Here is a 6978-nt window from a genome sequence, read left to right on the forward strand (position 1 = left end):
CATGCCTGTAGTCCCAGCTACTCAGGAGGCTGAGGCAATAGGATTGCTTGAGGCCAGGAGTTTGAGGTTGCTGTGAGCTAGGCTGATGCCACGGCACTTTAGCCTGAGCAACAGAGTGAGTCTGTCTCAAAAAAACGAAAGAAAGAAAGAAATTGTACATGTACCTTTTCTGGAGAATGTGCTTGGGAAAATGGGCTCTCTTTCTGAAAGGATCACTAAGCTGGGAGGAAGAATCATGGCTGTTGGCAGCCATCTTGCCCAGCCACGTGGAAGAAACCTATGCAGTTGGAGAAAATAAGGCCGAGTCAGAAGGAAGCAGAGCTATGGCACAAAAGAGCACTAAAACATGAGGTGAGCCCCTGGACCCAGCCATCTATGAAGACAATCCAACCACTGGACTTCCTACTTACATAAACCTATAAGCTACTTTTAATGTTTCCCTTAGGTAGTTTGAGCTGAGTTTCTGTCATTTGCAACCAAACGTGCCCTCATGCAATATATATGTCTCTCTTAGTGGGCTACTTGCTCCGTGAGGGTGGAGACTACATTTTAGCTTTCTTTCTACTTATCCCAGAATTTGATACATGGTAAGTATGGAAGAATTGTTTATTGATTTCTCTTCAATTAAATAAAGGAATGAAAATTCTAGAAGATGAGTATTGATTTAACTGGTACATATACTTCTGGCTCCTTTGTGGGTTGAAGTGAAAGATAATAGAGCCAAGATGCAGAGTCCCCAAGACATTGGTGGCAATGGAGTGTTTGATGTGAGGTATTACAGGGTAAGAAGAATACTTTGAAGACATGAACTGGGCATGATATAAAGGTAATAACCTAAGTTTTTGAAGGAGATCCTCATGATAAAGAAGAATGCTGTGCGTTAAAAGTCTAACCAAGTAGCAAATAGCAAGAGATGACCTGCTGAGACTTGCTTAGTCTTTGATTTCATGAATTACTCACTAATTTTCAACAAAAGCACATCTTGCCTAGAGAAAGCAGACCCTCACAAATATTCCTTACCATGTGTTTGTGAAGTTTCTTCTGATAATTATCCAGATTCTCCCACAGCTGTACTGAGAAACAGGCCACATCATCAAAGGTTAAGGCCACCTGGAACCACAAACACATTTCCTTTTGTCTTAGGGTGGCTTTGCAACTGTAAAGTTTAAAAGTCCTTTTACCTTTGTTCATATCAGATAAGGAATTACTACTTGAATCTTGAGAAGGCAAAATATTCAACATGTAGCATGGATTTAGGCTTTGGTGACATAATCCCAGGAAGACACTTGTGATCATTTTGCTGGTCCTCTTTTCAAAAGTTAACAAATGCTGCAAAAAAGCAAGATTTATACCCTGACAGAGATGGAATACTGAATACATAGGCTATTGTTTTACAGGAATAGCCAGGAAGAAACTCATAAAGAGGTCAATCATTGGAACTTCTGCACTCATTTCTAACTAGAGAAACACAACAAGAAATGAATAATTTGATTCAATTAAATGAACATTTGAGCACCTGCCATAGGACATAGTCTTACAAATATGTTATAGTACTGCCTAATAAAGTACACATAGAGTGTCTTCAACATTTTCTCTGGGATACCTTTAAAACACCTACATGTTTAAAATCAAGAAAAATAGAAAATTATATCTATGGAGACTTCCATAATTGATACTATTTCACTCCACTAAAATGAAATTTAAATTGAAAACTGACAATTTGCTCCAAGAACACATTACGACCGACCGTCAGAAAGAAATGACAGACCATCAGTTATCTTCTTCAAAACCTTTTGCACCAGAAAATCAAAACATCACTTTCTCTAGAAGGTGACAAAGGAGAATAAGGATAATGATCTTTAGCTTCTTAATAATTTGTAAAATGTGGAACAGAACTTGATTAGGTAGTCACAACCTCAGAGAAGCAACACTGTAAATATTAATAAGTATTTATTAAATGAGAGAAGTCTCAATGACTATCTGTTGAAGGGTATGAGGGGGAGCATAGAAGCCTAGGCTCTACTCTCATGAGCCATGTGACCTGCAGCAAGTCAACCTCTGTATAACTCACTTTACTCACTTATAGAAGGAGGGAGTTGAATTATGATCTGTAAGCACTCTATTCTGAATATCATTTGTTTTTTCCATTAGTGAAAACAGCAATAACAAGTTAATCGTCCGCCTGGAGCGCTGGCTCATGCCTGTGATCCTAGCACTCTCGGAGGCCGAGGCGGGAGGATAGCTTGAGCTCAGGAGTTCGAGACCAGACTGAGCAAGAGCGAGACCTCATCTCTACTAAAATGGAAAGAAAATAGCCAAACAACTAAAAATAGAAAAAAAAAACTAGCCGGGCATGGTGGCGCGTGCCTGTAGTCCCAGCTACTCGGGAGACTGAGGCAGGAGGATTGCTTCAACACAGGAGTTTGAGGTTGCTGTGAACTAGGCTGACGCCACGGCACTCTAGCTGGTGCAACAGAGTGAGACTGTCTCAAAAAAAAAAAAAAAAAAAAAAGTTAATTGTCATGTTTCTTGGGAAATATGGCTTCAATTTAGCCTAAGTAGCAGGAAAATGAACTACGGTCACTTCCGAGGGGTCTCTGAACGACATGAAACTAGGCCCCACACAGGATGGGTAACAAAGATGAAACATCAAAGTTCCTGCCGCAAGGAACTGAGAGTCTAGGGCTGGGTCTAGGGCTGCGTTTCCCTCATGGCCCTTTCTCCAGACCCCAGGGCGCGAGCTCGGGAAGACGTGGGGGCGGGCTGCAGATTTCAGTGTCAGTCCAGGCAGCCCCGGGGCAGCGCCTCCTCAGGTCCCGGCCCTCTCGGCCGGAGCAGCCCGGCTGGGCTTCGTCCTCCTGGGCCCACCGCCCGCTCCCCTCTGCCCGCGTTGGGTTCTCACCGCTCCCAGCTCCGACATCTGCAGATTCTGCGTGGCCCGAGCCCTCCCAGGATTCCCCAGCGAGGAGGGGAGACCCCGAGTCGAAGCCACCGGAATGGGCCCCTTCACGAGTCCGTGGTCCTCGGTGGACAGAACCTGCGCCCTTCAGCCTCGCCGCCAGCCCGGAGCGCCGGGACATCCCGCTCGGCGGCGGCCGTTGCCTGGGAACACGCAGGGCATCCCGGGAACGTTGCCTTTCCTGCACGCGGACACAGCTCCGGCTGGGCTCCCACAGCGCCGCCTGCAGGCGGGAGGAGCCAAGAGCTCCCGGAGGCGGCTGCGCGCACCGCGAGTCCTGGATCTGCATCTCAGATCTTTGGACCAGGATAGCTGGATCCGCTCCCGGCTCTCCAGGGCTCCCACCCCTTCCTCCTTTGGTCTTGCACAAGATTAGGTCTGAATTTGATGGGTATATAAGTTAGGGAATTGGGGAACTGGATCATGTGTAATATTGCTGTTTTCTGCCTCAATTGTTTCTATTTCAAACTGCCCATCTTCAAAACGAAAGTGTTATTAAATAAAATTTGTAGGAGGCTATCGGTTTGGACTGCGCTCCTGACCCCAACAGACCACACCAAAATGGACATAATCATACTAAAGTTCCACATCACGAAAGTTATAGTGTCCAGTATGGCATTATTAGGTTAATTTATAGCTATATGTGTCAATACCAAGCAATTTCAAGAGATGAATACATAGCTGGACAAGAGATGAATACATAGTGGACATATAGGTACTACAGTAATAGGGTATTGGGCAGGGGGGAGAGGGGAGGGGGCGGGTATATACATACATAATGAGTGAGATGTGCACCGTCTGGGGGATGGTCATGCTGGAAACTCAGACTTGTGGGGGGAGGGGGAAAGGGCATTTATTGAAACCTTAAAATCTGTACCCCCATAATATGCCAAAATAAAAAAAATAATAATTTTAAAAAAAAGAGGGGAGTGGGATATGATTGCAGTCACCTTTCAGTGTCTCTCTTGGCTTGATAATTAAAAGGACGTGCAGGCCTCAGATAAAAGTTATTTTCTCACTGTCAAAAGACAAAAATTACAATGAATGTAGTTTACTGAGCTTAACTGGTTTTGTGATTCTAGAATCAGCCAACATTTGGTCCCATAAATAGAAGACATTTTATTAATCCTTTGGTCACTTCCGAGGTGCTGTAGTAATCTCTGGAGACTTGTGTGATTTTTGCACTTAATACTTATCCCTGTTCTCTTTGCCTTGTACTCCTCTGTCATTTTCTGAAAACTTTTTTTTTTTTTGCCCTTCTGAAACAAACCAATTGGTTTAGTTACCTATGCTGGTTTTGTTTGAGCCTCTGGTATTTCTTACCAATGGCATATGCATTTCCTGGATTTCCAATTAAGTGCAATAGAAGAAGCCATGACCAGAAGTCAGGAGACCTACAGAGTCCCAGCTCAGTCACTAACTAGGTATGAGACTGGATGAGACTTTTACTGTGGCTTTTGTTTCCTTCTTTGTAATATTACAGACTGGAATAAACAAAAGTCTTTCTGCTCCTTGTAGTTCTAAAATTTTAAATGAATTTAGAATTATAAAATTATTCTATAGATTTATATAGATTACATATTCTATAAATTCTAAAAAGAAGGAAAAGTAGTTGCCAGGTTTCTCTTGGGATACTGAATTTAAAAGTTTATAACAATTACTTTTTTGTTTTGTTTTTAGAGACAGGTTCTTGCTCTATTGCCCAGGCTGGAGTGCAGTGGCATCATCATAGCTCACTGTTACCTCAACTTCTTGGGTTCACATGATCCTCCTGCCTCAGCCTTCCACTTGCTAGGACATGTGCATACCACCAAGCCTGGCTAATTTTTTTTTTTTTTTTTTTTGAGACAGAGTCTCACTCACTCCATTGCCCTGGCTAGAGTGCCATGGCGTCAGCCTAGTTCACAGCAACCTCAAAGTCCTGGGCTCAATCAATCCTCCTGCCTCAGCCTCTCAAGTAGCTGGACTACAGGCATGCGCCACCAGGCCCAGCTAACTTTTTCTATATGTTTTTAGTTGGCCAATTAATTTCTTTCTATTTTTAGTAGAGACGCGGTCTCACTCTTGCTCAGGCTGGTTTTGAACTCCTGACCTTGAGCAATCCACCCCCCTTGGCCTCCTAGAGTGCTAGAATTACGGTCGTGAGTCATCACACCTGGCCTAATTTTTCTATTTTTTGTAGAGACAGTCTCACTATCTTGCCCAGGCTGGCCTCAACTCCTGGCTCCAAGTGATCCTCCTACCTGGGCCTCCCAAAGTGTTGGGATTACAGGTGTGAGCCATCATGATAGGCCCAACAATTTCTTTTTTGTATAAGACAGAGTCTCTCTCAGTTGCCTGGGCTAGTGTGGTGGTGTCATCATAGCTCACTGCAGCCTTAAACTCCTGGGCTCAAGCGATTTTCCTGCCTGAGCCTCCCGAGTAGCTGGGACTATAGACACGTACCATATACCCGGCTAATTTTTCTATTTTTTGTAGAGATGGGGTCTTGAAACCCTGGCCGGAAGTGATCTTCCTACCTCAGCCTCCCAAACTGCTAGGATTACAGGCATGAGCCACCTCACCCGGCTCAACAGTTACTTTTTTTTTTTTTTTTCTTTTCTCAGCAACTTGGATGGAAAACAGTTACTTTTTAAAATTTAAAAATTTCCTTGTAAATACACACATATTTTAAAAATAGATGCACAAAGGTAATCATATCCTATCTGGTTTTTTTGTGAGTACACTTTTCCCCCTTTATTAGCTTGATTTTTGTCCTATTCCCTCTATACCCCACTTACATCTATCTGTTGTTAGCTGAAGAAAATGACGAGGTTCATAAATTTGGAAAGAAAAGCTTTATTTCTCATAAAGGATTGCAGCCTGTGGATGGCCATTCTGACAGGCTGGGAAGCACAACTCCAGCCAGAAGCCAGAAACACGTGCTTGGAGGGAGGGACAATGGGAACAGGAATTTATACTGAGTGGGATGGCCAAATATTCATTTAATAAGCTATAGGAGAAGTCATGAATATTTATGAAAGGAGAAACATGTGCATGCGTAATCAAGCTTTATGCCTCTTTATGGGGTCCATGTTCAGAAAATAGTGGCCCTCTGATGTGCAAAGGTGAAGCAGAAGATATGAAAACCCTCTCTGTGCATGTTCCATGGACTGGTTAAAACCACTCCATATGCAGGGCGCGGTGGCTCACGCCTGTAATCCTAGCTCTTGGGAGGCCCAGGCGGGCGGATTGCTCAAGGTCAGGAGTTCAAAACCAGCCTGAGCAAGAGCAAGACCCTGTCTCTACTATAAATAGAAAGAAATTAATTGGCCAACTGATATATATAGAAAAAATTAGCCGGGCATGGTGGCACATGCCTGTAGTCCCAGCTACTTGGGAGGCTGAGGCAGAAGGATCGCTCGAGCCCAGGAGTTTGAGGTTGCTGTGAGCTAGGCTGAAGCCACGGCACTCACTCTAACCTGGACAACAAAGCGAGACTCTGTCTCAAAAAAAAAAAAAAACCACTCCATATGCATTCTGAATTAAGGGGTTAAAAAAATACAAAAATAGAAAATAAAAAAGGAAGAAAACCACTCCACAGTTGTGGTTTCTTATCAGGAAAGAATACTGGTTAGTTGTGCCAAAACCACAAATAGGGAGTAGACCTTAAGACTGGTTTCAGTTTAGCCCTCAAGGAAAAAAGCCTGATGGCTGCCCATAGGGGAGGTATAATGAGGCACCATCCCCTCAAGGCTGGGAACTCAGTTTTACGATTTCTCTGAGGTCCCCTTGGCTGAGAGGAAGCCTGTTCAATGGGGGGGGGGGGCGGCATAGGATTTTATTTAGTTCACATATCACATATGCATACATATGATTATGATATACATGGATGTAATATTAAAAACTGAACAGAAGGATCAAAAGCTTGGTAGCAAAATGTTAGTATTTGCACAACTTAACCTTCTTCCATTTACTTTATTTTCTACTTGTTGAATCTTCTATTTTCTGGGAGATTTCTTTGACTAACCCTACTATGA

Source organism: Microcebus murinus, chromosome 9 (assembly GCF_040939455.1).
Source record: "Microcebus murinus isolate Inina chromosome 9, M.murinus_Inina_mat1.0, whole genome shotgun sequence".
NCBI classification, from domain to species: domain Eukaryota; kingdom Metazoa; phylum Chordata; class Mammalia; order Primates; family Cheirogaleidae; genus Microcebus; species Microcebus murinus.